The following is a 17,895-nucleotide window of genomic DNA, read 5'->3' as shown; positions in this document are numbered from 1 at the left end:
CACCAAGGCCTTGAAGGAGGAGGCGCATGTGTGCGGCTGGAGAGGGGAGGCATTGTAAATTCCTACACAGCTGGAGCCATGGCTTCTATTGCCTTCTTTCCTAGGGGCACAAATAAATGTGCCCAATAAGTGATATAGGAGCTCAATAAATGCCTCAGGTTAAAAACCTCCTCCTCTGGGAAACCCTCCCAGGTTGCCCTCAGTCCAGACAAGCCTCCTTGTTATACGCCACCACAGGGCCCTGAGCTCCACCTTCAGGGCACTTTCAAAATTACACAGTGGCACCTGCTGCTGCACGGATGGGCCTTGACAAGACGGTGCTCAGAGGAGAAGCCAGTCACAAAGGACCACTCATTGTATGATTTCATTCCCACGAAAGGTCTCGAATAGGCAAACCCACAGGGACAGAAAGCAGATTAGCGGTTGCCTGTGGCTGGGAGGGGGAAGAGGATGGGACGATTGGGGGGTGATGGCTAACCGGGTGGGGATTCTTTGGGGAGTAATGAAAATGTTCTAAAATTGATTGTGATGATGGCTGCACGATTCTGTGACTATGCCAAAAGCCATTGGATCGTACGTTTTAAATGGGTGAATTGTACGATATGTGAATTATATCTCAGTAAAGCCATTAAAAATTACAAAGTAGTGTAATTGAGTCATTAATTGCATGATCAGTTTAATGTCTCTCTCCCCCAGTAGACTGTGTGCTCCGTCTGTCCTTATTTATTTATGGATTTATTTTGAGGTTAATTTCTTTTTCTTTTTCTTTTTAAAATAGGCTTTATTTTAGAGCAGTTTTAGGTTCACAGCAAAATTGAGCGGAAGGAGCAGAGAGTCCGCATATGTCCCCTTTATCGTCGCCCCTCTTTTTCCCAGGGCCCAGCATGGAATAGGTGCCGGTACACAGGGACTGAATGAACAAATGAGAGAATGAAGTGCCTCCTCGGGGGCTCTATCAGTTCTTCTCTACACAGCGCCTGATCGTTTTTCTCCCTCTTCTCTCCCGTCTCAAGTGCCAGGCCCCGACCTTCCTGCAGAGCTGCGGAGTTCTGAGTCCCAGGCAGGTGCACGGGGCCTTTGCTCGGGTGGTTTGTTTTGAACTCCTTCCACACTGGCTCTCTCTGAGCTGCGGACAAAGCTCTGGCTTCCCATTTGTTTATGAAAATGACCTGGCCTCTGCGGTGACTGCAGGGGAACTTAATTAAAATGCGACTTCTCTGGGAAAGGCCCCGCCTCCCCCAGGGCAGGTGCATGTGGGCAGGCTTCCAACTGGCAGAGGAAGACAGACAGACTCCGGAGCTGGCTGCCACTTGGAGGGGGTAGGTGGGGAAGCAGGTGGGTGCCTCAGTCTCCATGCTTTTAGGGAGGGCTGCGTGGGAATCAAGAACCGTGGAAACACAGTGAAGCCTTAGGCTGCAAAAATCATCCCAGTGGGAGGGCTGCTTATTCTTTCACTCCGCAAATATTTATTTTGTACCTACTCTGTACCAAGCCCTGTGCTGGGAGTTCTAAGGTGAGCAAGCAGACACATAGTCCCTGCCCTTAAGAAATTCATTGTCTTTCAAAAAGGACAATTGAACTAGTAATGACAGTCAAGTGCACTGGGGCAGGGTTAATAGGGGAAGCACAAATTGCCTCTAGCTCTAAAAATCTGAGTCCACAGAGTGAGAGAAGATATTTGCAATATGTATATCTGACAAAGGACTCATCCATCATATATAAAGAGCTGCTACAAATCAATAAGAAAAATACAGACAATCCTATAGAAGAATGAGCAAAAGACTTGAATATGCACTTTATTAAGAGAATGTCTAAGTACCCAAGACCCATATTTCAAGGTGCTCAGCCTCTGAGAAATGCAAAGTAAAAACTCAATGCTTGAATAATAGTTGAAGATGTGGAGCTACAGGAACACTCATGCACTTGGCGGGAGTGTAAACTGGTACAATGACTGTGGAAAACTGTTTAGCAATACCTATTGAAGCTAAACATATGCCTACCTGATAAGCCAACGATCCCCTCCTAGGTGCCCAACAGGAACGAGTGCCTGCGTCCACCCAGAGATCTGTCAGAGAGTGCTCACGGCAGCTCAGATTGTGATAGCCAAGCACAGAAACCACCCAAATGGCCATCACAGGTGGATAAAAAAGTTGTGGCACACTCATTCCATGGAACACTCTACAGCAGTGGTTCTCAATTGAGGGCGATTTTGCTCCCCCCAGGACATTTGGCCATGTCTGGAGACAATTTGGGTTGTCACAGCTTGGGAGGGAGTATCACCCTCTATCTGGTAGACAGAGCCCAGGGATGCTGCTAAACATCCCACAATGCACCGGACAGCCCCACCCCTAATAATGAGTTATCTGGTCCCAAGGGCCAATAGTGCCGAGGTTGAGAAACCCCGCTCCACAGCGGTGAGAATGAAAGAACATCTACACACCACGCGGGTGGTTCTCACACCGAGCGAGGGATGGAAGAAGCCAGACACGCAGGGTACACACTGATCCACGCAGGTGAAGTTCAGACTCGAGCAAGACTGGTCTCTGGTTTTAGAAGTCAGGAGCATGGGTCCCCTTGGGGTGGGGGCAGTGGCTGAAAGCAGCCCAAGGGGGTTTCAGGGGCGCTGCTCCCGTTGTTTCCTGACCTGGCGTGGGCGCCCTTCACACAGGACTAGGCGGTCCTGCCTGCTGCCTCCCTCAGAACCCACCCATCTGAGACCATGGCCACATGTTGAAAGAGCAGTGGGTTCTTGATACCCACACGGGAGCCCACCTTCATCCAAGTACTGCATAGACACAGAAAAAGATAAACACCACCAGCACAAGAACAACTCACTTGTTCCCACAGGGTTCTCTGGGACCACTTTTTTGAGACTGGAGGGAGTGTTGGGGGTCACGTTCAGAAATCCCTGTGTGGGGTTTCTCTTTTCCCCTAACTTTTCCAGACTGGAGTATTGCCCGGTGGGATGGAATGGAACTCCCCAAGAATTCGGCCGAGAAGCAGATTCAGCCTTCTGCTCTGGCAGCTGGACTTCCCTCCCTCTTGGGCAGGTTACACCAGAGAGGGCCACTCGCAGGAAACACAAAGGGTCCCTGGGCCTGTCTCGGATGTGACTTGAGACCGCCTACAGAGCGTTGCGCTGACTGTCTGCCCAAGAGGGAGCTGCGGGGGTCCGCCCTGACCTTTTCCTCCCTTCCACGCATCCTCAGGTACCTCGTGCTTGAAATTCCACCCTTGGCAATCCAGCCCTCCAGGTTCAGGGGCTGTGGGGCTCAGGATGTAACATGGAAACACCCTGGAGGAGCGTGGACCAGCTCATCTGCCCAACGAGACAGGGGAACTGGTCCCACCCTGGTGCCAACACCAGCAACCACGGCAGCACCTGTAATTGTGGTGACCCTGTGCCAGGCTCCGGGGGGGTACTTCACCTCCGTTACTGCTAATGCCTCAAACAACCCTGCAAAGTGGTTACTACTGCCCCCGTTTTCGGGTGGGAAAACAGAGGCCCAGGCAGCTTTAGGGTTCGCCCAAAGCTGCAGAGCTAATGAATGGCCAAGGCTGGCTTTGAACCCACTTCTGACTCCGCACAGTCTTTGCTGCCTCTTAACGGCTCGCTTGGCATTTAGCGTCCACTGCCCGGGACTCTCCACTGTCTTTTCTGTGCACAGATCTTAGCTCTGCAGGTGGAGTCTTGCTCACGCAGGACAGGTGAGCCTTTGATTTGCTTGCGCTGTGCCCACCACCCCCCCGACCCCTCGAGCATGTGGCTCTATGCCCAGGAGAGCCCTGGGTAAAGTCCACTGTTTGATGCATAGACTGGGGGGGATGGGAAGAGATCCCATTTCACAAAGAATTGTAGGTTTGAAGTGCCCTGGACACGGGACAGCTAAGTCATGACTGGGCCAGGGGAAAGGTGGGCAGGAAAAGAAAGATACAGATCTTGGATTGCATGCAAGGCTCATGTTATGCCTGTGACCTCGTTTAGCAGCCCCCTTTCTTGAGCACTTCCTGTGTCCTGAGAGTTCTTTGTGCTTCTCCCTGAACTCTGCCAACCCCACTGGGACGTAGGTTTCCTATTTTACAGATGGGAAAACTGAAGCCTAAAGAGATTCACACTTGCCCCCAGCCACCCAGGTAGTAACTGAAGAGCTGGGGTTAACCGCAGTTCTCTAGGACATCACAGCTCTGCGCCTGCCCCATAGCGGCCCCTACATCTCTGTGACGGAGGCCACGTTCTCGCCACTGGACAGATGGGAAAATCGAGGCTCAGAAAGGGAACAGACCAATGGGCCCCTTTCAGCTGGCCAATGCAAGCCGTCCTTGCATCTCTCACTTCTTATGGCAGAATTCTAAGACATCTCATGCACAGTCCTCAAGGTCTTTGAAGAGGCACGCCCTGGGCTTGCACAACAGGGAATCAGGAAGCATTGGAAGCCAGTCTAATATGGCCCCCTAGCCGGAATGCCCTGTCGTCAAGGTGTTAGAATCAAGAGGCTGGGACAAAACTCCCAGCTCTGAGTCTGACCACCCTACCCTCCTCAGCAGCTTTCAAACTGTGCATTTTTCCAAGTTTCCTCTGTCACAGAGTGGCTTGGCTGGAATACAGCTCTGGGTGACAGCTGTCCCCATCAGCAGACAGCTTCATTAAACCTCATTAAGATGTCATCCCTCTCTGCCTTATTTCCCATCTCTCAGCTCTAATTAAAACCATCTCTCTCTCTGTCCCCGGGGGTCCTGGGATTCTCCGGGCTCCTTCTGCATAGCAGCTCCCTCCGCCCCCCAATATGAAGGACCAGGCCCTGGAAACCCCACACTGGGAACCAGACCAGGCAGGCAGCCCCCCGCCCAGAAGCCCCCTCGGAGCAGCCAGTTGCCAGCATGAGGGCCACTGGGGCTTTCCAGAGGCAAGTACAGGTGGCATTTTCCTCAGGCTGCTGCCTTGCTCTGAAGTCACCTGAGACACAGGAAGGAAGGCCCCTGGCCCTGGAGCCTTGCCAAAGCCCGTTTTCCAGGGACAACTTCAAAACAAGTGACCTGGCCTTACAACACGTGTCTAATCGTTTCCCACCCAAAATACTGTTTAAAATTCTTAATTAGCTCCCCTTTCCTACTGAAGAGGCAAAAGTAGGTGAAATCAAGTGGCTTTGTTTCCTGGACGGCCTGAACTGGATCTCACCCTGGACAAACGGGCAGGTGGTCATTTCTAAGACGGGTTTTCATCTGGGAGCTCGATGCCGGGGCTCTAAACCTACCTTTGGTGTTCACTCCATCAGGAGCAGGTCCCATAAGGGAGTCACTCGCACTTCCTGGCAGCCACACAGAGTGTAGCTCACTAACCCTCTAGCCCGGCGTCGAAACTAAATGAATGTCTGTTCGACAGTTGAAAAGCCTCCACTTACTTTCCTGCATCCTATTAAAGCGTAGTTACGTGCAATCCCACAGTTATTGCCTGGTAGTTATTAAATAAATATCTGTATATGGCTGTACCCGTGCATGCATATGCACACACAGACCATTGCGCTCACGGAGGGGTAGTTCATTATTGTAAAACAACTTAAGATCCTCGAATGAAAAGCACAATATAAATGCAAATTGTGATCATGATTAGCATAGAGGATATTTATTTATTTCCATAATGAGAACCTCAGATAAACAATCATGTGAAATAAGGCGCATTATGCATCAAAGGACTCCGGCGTCGTCTTAGAAGCCGGATTCTTTGAACCATGTGCATCGCGTGAGTGGCAGTCGAACATCGCATAATGATACGAAAAAGCTGCGCGTGAGAAGACCACATTCATATATGATCAAAGGCATATAAAATAATGTCAAGTGAAAAAAACCAGAGCAGGATTCAAAATTTTACATCTGCTATTGTTACAACCACGTAAAAAAAATTCATTGAAAAAAATCCTAGAAGGAAGCACAACAAAATAAGTGATTGTGTGAGGGTGTGTAGTCAGAGACAGGGGCCTTTCGGGGATATTGAGGTTTTACTTTATAATTAAAAGAGTCGAAAGGCAGAGTTAAAGCATAGATTTCTATTTTCTAGATACCAGTCAGAGGTCAAGGTTCAGTTTCTCCTCCTGTGTCATCACAGCTCCGCTCAAGTTTGTAATGAGGCTAAGCTGGCTGCCGCTGGGAGGGGAGGCCGCAGGCCAAGAGGGAGGGTACGGGAAGCCAGTACACTGACGTCACAAGGAACTGAGTCCCAGCTCTGCCACTTCGCTTGTGACCTTAGACAAGTCACCTATTTTTTCTGGTCCCCGTTTCCTGACCTGTAAGACATCCTCCGGCCCATAGAGTATTTAGTGGGATCTGGTCCAGCATGGTGCTCAATAAACGATGGCTACTGTGACTGCTGTCATTGTCATTAGTGTTACTACAGCAGCTCTCCAGCTCAGACCAAGGGGGCGCCCCGGGCAGTGAGGACACCTCTCCAGGCCCCACTGTGCCTGCCCAGCCAACCCCCTCGGCCTTTGCCTGGTTCTCTCGGCCCTGGGCTGTGTTTCACCCCCTGCCCGGTTCCTCCGTCCTCCCCGGGGCAGCCCTGGCCCCTTCCTGCTGCCAGTAGTGTTACTGCCGCTGATGGATGGCCCTTGCCGGGTGAGGCGGTCACGGTGACAGGGCCCCGGCGTTCCCTCCCCTCCCCGTTGACAGCTTGAAACCAGGTCCTTCATTTGCATTTACATGATCTCGCTGTGCAGCTTACGAGATCGAGAGATTTATCTGCTACTTAGCTTGATGTTTGATTACACCCGGAGAAGGCGGCGCGTGGCAAAGTGCAGGGAGGCATCGCTCTGAGCCCACGGCCTCTGGGGGCCAGTAACTCAACAGCAGGTTTAGGTGGATGGGGGAAACGCGCAGTGTTTTGAAAAAGAAAGGGGAGAGGTTGGAAGCAGCAAACACCATGATTTGGATTTAAAAAAAAAAAAGCAGTAAAAACTTGCTGGGTGGGAACAGAGGTTATGAACAGGCCCAAGTCACCCTGATGAGGAAGCTCATTGTCCTGGGGAATGAACCCCTGAAACTTTGCCTCCAGAGCAAAAGCAGAAGCTCCTAAAAGCGAGGGTGCCTCTGATATAGGGAGGCGGTGAGGATCGACTCCTGCCGGCAAGGATGCCTCTCGAACCTGCGCGTCTGAATCAACACCAGCTCTGCCAGTTACACCTGCGTGGTCTTGCCTTAGTGACTCAACCCTCCTGGACCCCGACTTCCTGTTCTGTAAAACGGGGAAAACAACACCCCCTCTCAGGTCTATGGCTGAGATGAGTGAATGAGACAGTCTCAGGACCGTGGTGGACACAGAGTGGGGGCCCAATAAATGGAGCTGTGGTGGGGACGAGTGGCTGTTTTCTGAAGAAGATGGGGATGAAGCTCAGCGCCCAGACGGAGAGAAATCACCGTGTGGGGCTTCGCGGTCAAGTGTCACTTCTCTGTTTTCGTGGATTATCCGCTGGGTGGGGCTTGATCCCAGCCACCCCGGGGGCCAGCTCCCAGCTGGGGCGTGCTTAAGGAAGGCAGACTCATTTTCGTCACAGTCTGAGCCGGGCATAATTAGGAGCAGAGATCTGCGGCTGCCAGCCTGTACCCCGTCACATCCCAGATCCGAACAGAAATCATGTGGCGCCTCACTAGGACATTACAGTTTGGTGGCTCAGAACACGAGCAGGGGGCCAAACGCCAGGGTTGGAATTCTGGCTTCCCAACTCTGTATGACCTTGAGCAAGTGGCTGAACCTCCAATCCTCAGTTTCCTTACGCATAAAATAGGAATAATGTGGGTACCCAGCTCAGAGGTTGTTGGTGGATGTCACAAGGCAAGGAGAGTTCTTAGCAGAGGGCCTAGAAGTTTCTCAATAAAAAAGGAAGTAGACTAGCCAGTGGTCGTCATTAGCCTCTCCACTATTTTGAATTACCATTGACCTTGTCTCCATCTGTGTGAACAGAAAACTAGCTGTAAAATTAATATGTCCACTTGATGGTTCCTCAAAAAGGTAAACATAGAATTACCATATGACCCAGCAATTCCACTCCTAGGTATAGACCCAAAGAAATGGAAAACTAATTCATGTACTAACATGTGTACCTGCATGTTCACAGCAGCATTATTCACAATAGCCAAAAGATGGAAACCATCCAAACGTCCATCAACTGATGAACAGATAAAAATGTGGTCTATCCACATACGGTAGAATATTAGTCAGCCATAAAAAAGAATGAAGTCCTAATACATGCTATGACATGCATGAACCTTGAAGACATGATGCTCAGGGAAAGAAGCCCGACGAAAAAAGGCCACATATTGTATGATTCCATTTACATGAAATGTCCAGGATGGGTAAATCCATAGAGACAGAGAGGAGACGAATGATCGCCAAGGCACAGGGGGAGGGAAGAATCGGAGTGACTGTCTATTGGGTGCGAGGTTTCCTTTTGGGGTGACAAACATGTCTTGGAACTAGATAGAGGTGGTGATTGAACAACACCGCCAATGGCTAAATGCCACCAAAGTGTACACTTAAAAATGGTTCATTTTATGTGAATTTTACCTCGACAAAAAAAAATTCATGTGTCCACAGGAAGGATATGCCTTGCCTCCCGTCTGAGCAATTTAGGAAACTCCTCTCTCCCTCTTCAGGACAGGAAAGGAAAGAAATGCAGATGAGGTGACTGCCATCTCACTGTGGACCAACATGGTGGGAAAACACGGTTCCACCTGAAGGAAGGGAGGCTGCGTGGAGGTGCGTGGGCGGGGGTTCCAGGCTGGGACTGGAATTTTAAAAAAATTATTCTCATTGAGGTCCAATGGTTTATAACATTGTGTAATTGCAGGTGTACGTTATTATTTATCAGTTTCTGTATAGACTGTATGTTGCTCACCCCTAATCGTCTAGTTTTTACATCCCCATACATATGTGCCCCTTTACTCCTTTAACCCCCCCAACCTCCTCCCTCTGGTAAGCACTAATCTGTTCTCTTTGTCCATGTGTTTGTTTATCTTCCACATATGAGTGAAATCATACAGTATTTGTCTTTCTCTGTCTGGCTTGTTTCGCTTAACATCATATCCTCAAGGTCCATCCATGTCATTGCAAGTGGGACGATTTTGTCCTTTTTATGGTTGAATAGTCTTCCATTGTATATATATACCACATCTTCTTTATCCAATCATCAGTTGATGGGCACTTGGGTTGCTTCCACGTCTTGACTATTGTGATTAATGTTGCAGTGAACATAGGCGTGCGTAGATTTCTTTCTATTGTTGATTTCAAGTTCTTTGGATAAATACCCAGCAGTGGGATAGCCAGATTGTATGGTATTTCTATTTTTAATTTTTTGAGGAATCTCTATACTGTTTTCCATAGTGGCTGCACCAGTTTGCGTTCCCACCAGCAGTGGATGAGGGCGCCCTTTCCTCCACACCCTCTCCAATGTTTGTTATTTTTTGTCTTGGTGATTATAGCCATTCTAACAGGTGTGAGGTGATATCTCATTGTAGCTTTGATTTGCTTTTCCCTAATAATTAGTGATGGTGAGCATCTTTTCTTGTGCCTGTTGGCCATCTGCATATCTTCTTTGGAAAAATGTCTGTTCATATCCTCTGCCCATTTTTTGAATGAATTGTTTGTATTTTTGTTGTTGAGTTGTATGAATTCTTTATATATTTCGGAAACTAACGCCTTGTCGGATAAATGATTTGCAAATATTTTCTCCCAGTTGGTGGGTTGTCTTCATTTGCTTCTGGTTTCCTTTGCCGTGCAGAATACATGCAGAAGCTCTTTAGTCTGACATAGGGAGTAGAATGTTTTAAGGCCGTTTCTCATCTGGGCCTCATTGCTCTGAGGGTCTGTGTGGTGGAAGCTGGTGCCGGCGTGTCTTTTAGAGGCTTCTTAGATCTTCATGAAATATTTGTTCCAAAGCAACCCGAGGACCAGTGGAACATGGTGGATTCTGTGTCGCATCCTGTCCCTCCTTTGCTTCCTGTGGCCTCGTTTGGGAAGGCTGCTGTAAGGAAGAAGGCCCACTGGCCTTCGAGTCCGAGACCGGGGTGCTAGCGCCCGTACCCCTCGCCTGCTCCCGCAGACCCCGCCTCGTCAGTACTGGGGACACTGGAGGGGATCAGCGACTTTCCTGCCGAGCGCCACAATCTCTTATGACTCAGAGAGGAGCTCGGAGAACCTCGGGTGGACGACAAGGAGAGGTTCCCAGGCGTACGAAGCCCTCGTGCCCACCTGGCCAGGTGGCTTCTACGATACATATTCTATTTCTGGGGGTCTCCATGTCAGACTGCTTTCAAAGAGTGGGTTCTATGGCTTTAAGAAAAAAAGATGAGAATCATTCAACGAGGCCATCTTGGAGATCGTCTCCAGCTTCCACCTGGTGTAGACAGATGGGATTGGAATCCAGACTCTGATCCTTCTTCACTGTGTGACCTCTTTGAGTCTCAGTTTCTCATCGTTTGTGGAACAGGGGTGACCGTCCCCTCCTCGTGGTGTAATGAGAAGATTTGACGAGCCAAATGTGGAAAGGTGCCCGGGGTGCCCGGAATGCAGGAGGTGTGCGCCAGCTGGGAGGGGCTCCTCCCTCGCCTTCTTCTCCAACGTGCCACGAGTTTCGTAAAAGGAAGAAACACCTTTGAGCCTCCTTTGATGTGGTGTCCAACAAGGAAAGGAGGAAGTTTCCAGACTGCTGAGAAGAAATAAACAGAATAAGAGGCTCACTCTACCGAGGTGGGGCTGACAGCATAAGGAAGAAATGGCACAGTCACTGGGTCATTTGGTCAGTTCAGCTGCCAGGGGTCAAAGCCAGAGGACCACAGAGGGAGCAGATTTAAGAAAGAGGCTTCCTACCCAAAGGAAAAAAAAAGGAAAGAAAGAAAGAAAAAGAAAAAGCAGAGAATGATCTGTGTACTTTTCAAAACTTAAAACAGAAATCAAAGGAAGACTGAACTGTTTTAAGTTTTGACAGCTGCAGGGATCATTCTGTTTGGTTACTCTATTTATGTTTTCATTTTCTTTATAGATTCATTGAAAATCGCATCATGTAATAGGGAAGAAAAATGTTCAGTGTTCCCCCGCCCCCGATAAACCCTTGTTCCTCCCTGAGAACAGATGAAAACGCCAGCTCCAGTGACTCTTGTTTTGATGTATATTTCATAATATCTCATTGATTGTAAGTTTTATTTCCATGTCAATAAAAAAGTGGAATTGTAATAAGTGAGAAGGAGTTTAACACAAAATGGCAGCTGACCTGTTGGCAGAGCAGATAGCAGAAGTGCAGGAAGTGGTTCTAAAATGAAGCCTCTTAATAAGGATGGCTGTTGATTGTCGCATGAAGCTGGGCACCCGGAGGACAGGGTCCTGCTGCTCCCCGCTCTTTGCAGCCTATGGGCTTGTCTCTGATTGGTTCTGGGTTGCCGTGTCGTAGGGAGGGTGGTGCAGGGACCGCTCCTTCAGCAGCAGCAGCAGCAGCAGCCACTTACCCAACGGGCACTGGGCTTGGCACCTTGGAGCGTTCAGAGGTGGATAATAACCTAGTCGCCGAGGGAGGAGTGTAGGGAGTGAGTTTGAGGATTTGGGCTGATCCAGGAAAAAGACACGACCATCTGTACATCAGTTGTGTGAGCACAGGGGCAGGCCTGTCCCATTCACCGTGCTGTCCCAGTGCCTGGCACACAGTAGGTCTTCAACACACATTTCTGGAATGCTCATGTGACTGAGTGCCAGTGAGTGGTGCACGTGGCTGATGCTCTGGAAGCTCACGGAAGCAGTGCTCCTCCAGGCCTGGGCTATCTGGGGCAGGTCTTCTAGAACAGGGTACAGATTCTGTTCTTAGATTCTCCAGGGAGTTAAGCTAGGAGGGCAAAAGGCGGAAAAGCCCTGGCTGCCCCACTGTGCACCGCACAAGAAAGGTGGCAGATTCTGCAGTCAGTGGGGCAGCAGAAACAGCTGTGACTATGACAGGCAGGCAGGAACAGGACGGGTGGGAGGCTGGACGCCAACGGGAGGGCCAACCCAGAAGGGCAGCCCTGAGGAGGTTCCCGCTCCCCTTCTCTGGCCTCAGCGTTCCCATCTGTAACACGAGGGAGCAGAACTGTTTGATGTCTAAGGCCCCCTCGGCTCTGCCATTCTCTTTCCGGAGGGTCTCTCGATCGCGTCACCTACACCCAGGTCATCTGACTCTTTTGTTCAGGAAGGCAGAGCAGCGTGGTGGGAAAGCTTTAGGGCCGGCCTGATCTGGGCTCCAGTGTCAATGCTCCTACTTGTCGGCTCATCTCTCAAGGCTGCACAGTTCATAGGCCTGGTGTGAGGAGAGAATACCCAGTGCCCCTCACATAGTAGGCCTCACTAAATACCTACAGCAGGGCTGATGGCAATTGTTATTAGAGAGAGTTGACGTGACCTGTCCCACCTCCGTCAGCAGCGCCTGTGCCTGGTGACAAGCTCACACCCACTGCACGCGTGCACCCAACCTGAATGACCAGAGCACAGCCTACTAGGCTGCCCTGGGATGGAATCCCACTCATGGCTTCCCCAGCACAACCCGCCAGCCACTTTGAGGACCATCGCTGGGTTTGTGGGAAGCCCTGGAGATGCTGAGCTGCATCAAGAGCAAAGAGTGGGAAGTATCTGAAGAACGTGATGATGAAGACCTTGGACCAGTCCTCTAGGCACCCCCCGTGCACCCGCCCACCCACGTCTGCGTCTCCAGCTGAAAACTGGGAATGCCAGGGCTCCGTGGTTGGGAGGAGGGAACAAACGATGGAAGACAAGGTCTGAGCTCCCCCGAAGACGTTTAGTGCAGAAGACGGCCGAGCGATATCCACCAAGCATGAGTGGGCTGCACTATAAACGATTTAATGGGGGGCTTCTTAGACGGAACAGGGCTGCATGACTCAGGTAAAGATTTCAAATATATGGCAGAATTGCTACATGTGAAATCTGTTTGTACTTAGCTTTTAGTCGTGGAAATTACCAAGCTCTGTGCTGCTCCTACAATTAATCATTAAAGAATTAAGAGTGAGAATACCCATTATTGTAAAGGACTCCAGTGATGGTCTTGATCCAACTTATAAAACAGACAGATTTGGTGCAACTGAATAATTTTCCTCTTCTCTGCACAAAATCAAGCATGCTAGTCATACTCAGTGGCTGGAGCGAATGCTTACAAACTGGTATAGACCAGCCTATAATTACCAAAATGGAAGAAGAACAGCATTTTGTAATGAATGACAAGCTGCTGAGCGGAAATCTAATTTGGTCTAATTAAGCAGCCTTTTGTGAGGATTTGTCTTTAGATGAAAAGAGGGAAGCCAAGGAGATCTAAATGCAAATGAACGCCATCCTTTTGGTTTTAAAGGGCTAGGCTGAGATGAGCATCTTCGCACCAGCCTTCGTCTTCATTAGATCATAGTCCTCTTGTTGTCACCTCAAGCCTGGGCTGGGCCCCACCTGCCTTGGAGGAGCCTCATATTTTTTTTGTCCCTTGTTTCTCATATCTGTTCAAATAGGACACCTCATGTCGACAGAGCTGCCAGGGAGCTTTTGCTTATTCAGGAGCAAATTTCATTTTGCCCAAAGCAATAAAAGCCAGTGGGGTTTTGCTTGCTAGAGGAATCTGCTCCTGTCCTCTGGGGGAGCATCCTCTGAAGTCTGGGCAGTTGGATGCATTGGACGCACACCCAATGCCAATGGCACTGACAGAGCAATTGGGGGAAGCCAACTCCACATCTCGAGCTGCGAGGTAGACCAGACATCTGCCTGAGTTTCCTTGGTGCTGTCTGCTGAAGGCCTGAGGCTGGACTCTAACCCCTTCAGCGGATCACAGGCCCAGTCATATGACAGGGTGGGTTCTCTTTGGCCCACAGAAGGTAACAACGTGCAGCTCATCCCATGCCAAGATGCTGGCGTGCAGCTACTTCAGGGATAAGCAGAGGCCAAACGCTTGACTGCCACGCTTGGTTCCCACAATCATCTTCAGCTTCGACAATTCACTAGAAGGACCCACAGAACTCAGACAAACCACTATACTCATAGTTATGGTTTATTACAGCACAGGGAGACGGACTAAAATCAGCAAAGAGAAGAGGCACAGGGGCAGGGTCGAGAAGAGACCAGGTGCAGAACTTCCAGTTGACTTCTCCCAGTGGGGTTGTGTGGGTAGCGCCTACTTCTCCCAGCAATGGCCTGTGGCACTGCGCACAGAGTACTGCCAGCCCGGGAAGTGCACCCGAGCATTGGCATCCAGGGTCTCGTTGGGAGTTGGTCACATTGACATGGCTGACCACTCATGTGGTTCACCTTAGTCTCCAGCCCCTCCAAAGGCTGAGCTGACACTGTGTGGCCCAAGGCCCTCCATCATAAATCACATTGTTAGTGTGGATTACAGTGTGGCCCGAGGACCCAGGTAAACCAAGACACTAACCAGGCAAGACGTCCCGAGGGCTCGGATGTTGGAGGTTTACCTCCCAGGAGCTGGGCCGAGGCCAGTCCTTTCCTGGAATGTACAGGGTGTAGACAAACCCAGACCTGCTGAGTTAACCCTTCACTGCACCTTGGCCGATGCCCTCTTCGGGAGGGCCCCTGGTGGAAGTGGCAGGGCTGTAAGACCCAGTTAGGTTGCGTAGATGAGAAGAGAAACACAAAACGCTTCCTCACACTGACTCGACAATCTCCCATCTTAGCGCTCCTCCAGTTTCAAAGAAATCGCGAGTGTTCTGGTGTTTCCTCTTCCAAACAATAGCAAGTTGAATGAGTGAGAGAGCAGGTGGCTGTGGCGGACCCTCCCCAGCTGGGCCGGCTCAGCGGCCCCTCCGTTATGACTGCTGGTTTAGATTGCTGTCTGAGTCAGCAGCCCCCTCACTTTCCCAGGTGAGTTCACTGTTTTCTCCTTGACCCCCCAGGTGCCTGCCTTGGCATTCACAAGGCACAAGAGAGGGAGTCAGGAGTAGGGACTGAAACTGAATGTGGGGCAACAGAAGGCACAAAGCATCGTGTGGAGAGAAATAGAAAGGGGAGCAGGAGCTCATTCTGGTCTTGAGCACTGTTATGGGCTGAATGTTTGTGACCCGCCTAATCCATATATTGAAACCTAAGCCCTAGTCTGATAGTATTAGGTGGTGGCGCCTTTGGGGTGATTAGGTCATGAGGGTGGGGCCCCCATGAATGGGATTAGTGCCCTTATAAGAAGAGGCCCAAGAGCTGGCAGTCTGCAAACCAGGAAGAGGGCTCTCACACAGAACTCAACCACGCTGGTACCGCGTTCTCGAACCTCCAGCCTCCAGCACCATGAGAAAAGAATGTTTGTGGTTTAAGCCCCAGCCTGTGGTGCTTTGAGGCGCCCGAGCCGACGAAGCCAAGAGCAAACAGCTGCTGTTTGTCGAACAATTACAACGTCCTTGATGCTTCATCAGGCCTAAGCGCCTGACACCTGCTGACCTCTTGACCCTTCCTGACCTGGCCTCTCATTTACAACTGCACCCCAGCCCCTTCCCTCGCCCTCCCCTGCTTCGGGTTTCTCCACAGCGCTGATCGCCGGCTACCTGCATTTCGCTGATGAATTTGGGTCATCACCTTCCTCTTCTCCCCAAAGTGCGAGCCTCTCGGGGCAGGGACTGTTGGGGGTTTTGGTTCACTGCTCTGTCTCCAGGGCCCAGAATAGTCCTCAGCACATGGTAGGTGCTCAGTGAGTCTTTGTGAGTGATGAATGAATGAATGCATCCTCATCATAACCTATGACGCAGGCCTACTTTTGTCTGAGATTAGCGCTCAGAGAGGTTACCAGCGTGCACAGGGTCACCGGCTGATCGCCAGAGGCGGGCCTGGGAGACCAGGTGCGCCCAACTGTGGGCTCTATCTCGCTCATGCCTCTGTCACCTGCTACAGCCTTTGTATGATCCTGGAGCACAGAGACAACAACCAGCTCGATACAAGGCTCCGAGGCAAATGCAGGAGGCTGCTCAGCTCCAGCTGCCCCGAGGCCTGGGTGGGTCAGCGTCACAGCACGGACAGGTCAGGAAGTCCCTGTGGCCCAGAACCACCGCCTCCGGATTAGTGTCCGGTGGCTGCTACAACAAATCGCCACAAACTTGGCAACTTAAAACAGTACAAAAGCGCTTTCCCCCGGTTCTGGAAGCCAGAATTCGGAAATCAACGTGTGGGCAGTGTTGGCTCCTTCTGCAGGCTCTCAGGCCAAACGGGTTCCATGCCCCTCTCCTGCTTCTGGTGCCTGTGGGCAGTCCTTGGAGCTCCTGGCCTTGCGGGGGCACCTCACTCCAGTCTTTGCATCCATTTTCACGTGGCCTCTTCCAACTAAACGTCTGAGTCTCATAGCTCCCTCTCCTTTCTCTTAGAAGGACACCAGTCATTGGGTTTGGGGCCCACCCTAAATCCAGTAGGGTGCCATCTTGAGATCCTTAACTTGATGACATCTGCAAAGACTCTATTTCCAGATAAGGTCCCATTCATAGACACTGGCTGTTAGGACTCGGACGTTTATTTTGGGGGACATAGTCAATCCCCACATTCTCCAACAACATGACATAGCAATACCATCCAGCCTTCTACACTGACAAGCACAGGGGGACGCCAATCAATGCACAGCCTTGATCAAACAGATGTCACGGGACCACCTCAGTGCCAAGCGCTGTATCAAGTTGAGCCAGACCCCATCTCCTGTGATTGACATCACGTGTGTGCCCCTTATTGCAGCTCATGGGGAAACGGAGATTGGAGCTCAAAGAGATACAAAAGCAAAGTTCTAGGGGCCCAGCAGTTGAAAGAAGCTCACCAACTCCCCTTCCAGGAGAGTGTGGGGTTGCGTGGGGAAGGTTCCCCAGACCGTGTGGTATGTGACGTAGTGAGTGAGGGGAGAGTTAGATTTTTCTGGTAGTAATGTGCGGGGTGCATTCCTGGAAGCATGTGGCCACTGGGACCAAGCGGAGGACGAGACACAGGCAGAACCCCCGGGCACAGAGGAGACTGGCCTGAGCATCGTAAGGGAAGTCTAACAGGCTGTGGGAATTCCTAGGAGGGAGCAGTTGGGGCAGACCCCCCCGGAAGAGGTGGTGTTTGAGAAGGGCTTGGAATGTTGCACAGACAGCTATGGGACAGTGTCTCACACCATGTGCCAAGACAGCAGGAAAGCGTGAACAAGAAACACAGGCAGCAGAAAATGGTGCAGCTGACCAGGGGAGAGATGAGTAGTGGGGCCAGACCGTGCCAGGCTGTCTTCTTTAATGGATAATAGGGAGTCATGGATGGTTGTGGGTCAATGGTCGTGGAATGACCAGTACTGCAGTTTAGGAAAGTTGGACTGGTCGTGAGTACAGCAGAGAGTGGAAGGGAGAGCAGGAGGTGGGGGTCTCCAGGAGTCTGGCTCAAAACTCCAGGTGAGAGGTGACAAGAGTCTGAGCTGACGGGGCAGCTGTCAGGACCCTCCTGACTCAGTGTCAATGTAAGCCATGTGTGCTGTTCAGTCTCGAGTGTCTCCAAAGGTGATTCAACAGGGAGAAGACGGCCGGCTCAGATTCACGCGGCTTCTCCATCCTTCCTGCCCCTACACTCGCCCCTTCTCCCTGCCCAGCTCCCCTGGATTTCTCCCTTACCTGGGCATTCAGGACTGGCAAGTACTTGGGGCCAGCCCCTAGGCCGAGTGGTTAAGTTCGCATGCTCTGCTTTGGCGGCGCAGGGTTCCGATCCTGGGAGCGGACATGGCACCACTCAGTAGGCCATGTTGAGGTGGCGTCCCACATGCCACCGCTAGAAGGACCCACAACTAAAATATACAACTATGTACTGGGGGGGATTTGGGGAGAAAAAAAGCAGGGGAAAAAAAAGAAGATTGGCAACAGTTGTTAGCTCAGGTGCCAATCTTTAAAAAAAAAGTACTAGCA

General features: G+C 50.8%; 1 protein-coding gene across 2 annotated transcripts in view; it reads right to left on the bottom strand.

Annotated features, from left to right (window-relative positions):
- The window catches only part of CFAP77 (cilia and flagella associated protein 77), a 125,430-nt gene that overhangs the window by 54,074 nt on the left and 53,461 nt on the right, over positions 1-17,895 (bottom strand). The window lies entirely within an intron of this gene.

The sequence above is a fragment of the Equus caballus genome, chromosome 25 (assembly GCF_041296265.1).
Source record: "Equus caballus isolate H_3958 breed thoroughbred chromosome 25, TB-T2T, whole genome shotgun sequence".
In the NCBI taxonomy this organism is placed as follows: domain Eukaryota; kingdom Metazoa; phylum Chordata; class Mammalia; order Perissodactyla; family Equidae; genus Equus; species Equus caballus.
Note: the sequence above shows the minus strand (reverse complement) of the source record. Positions and strands in the feature narration are given on the sequence as shown.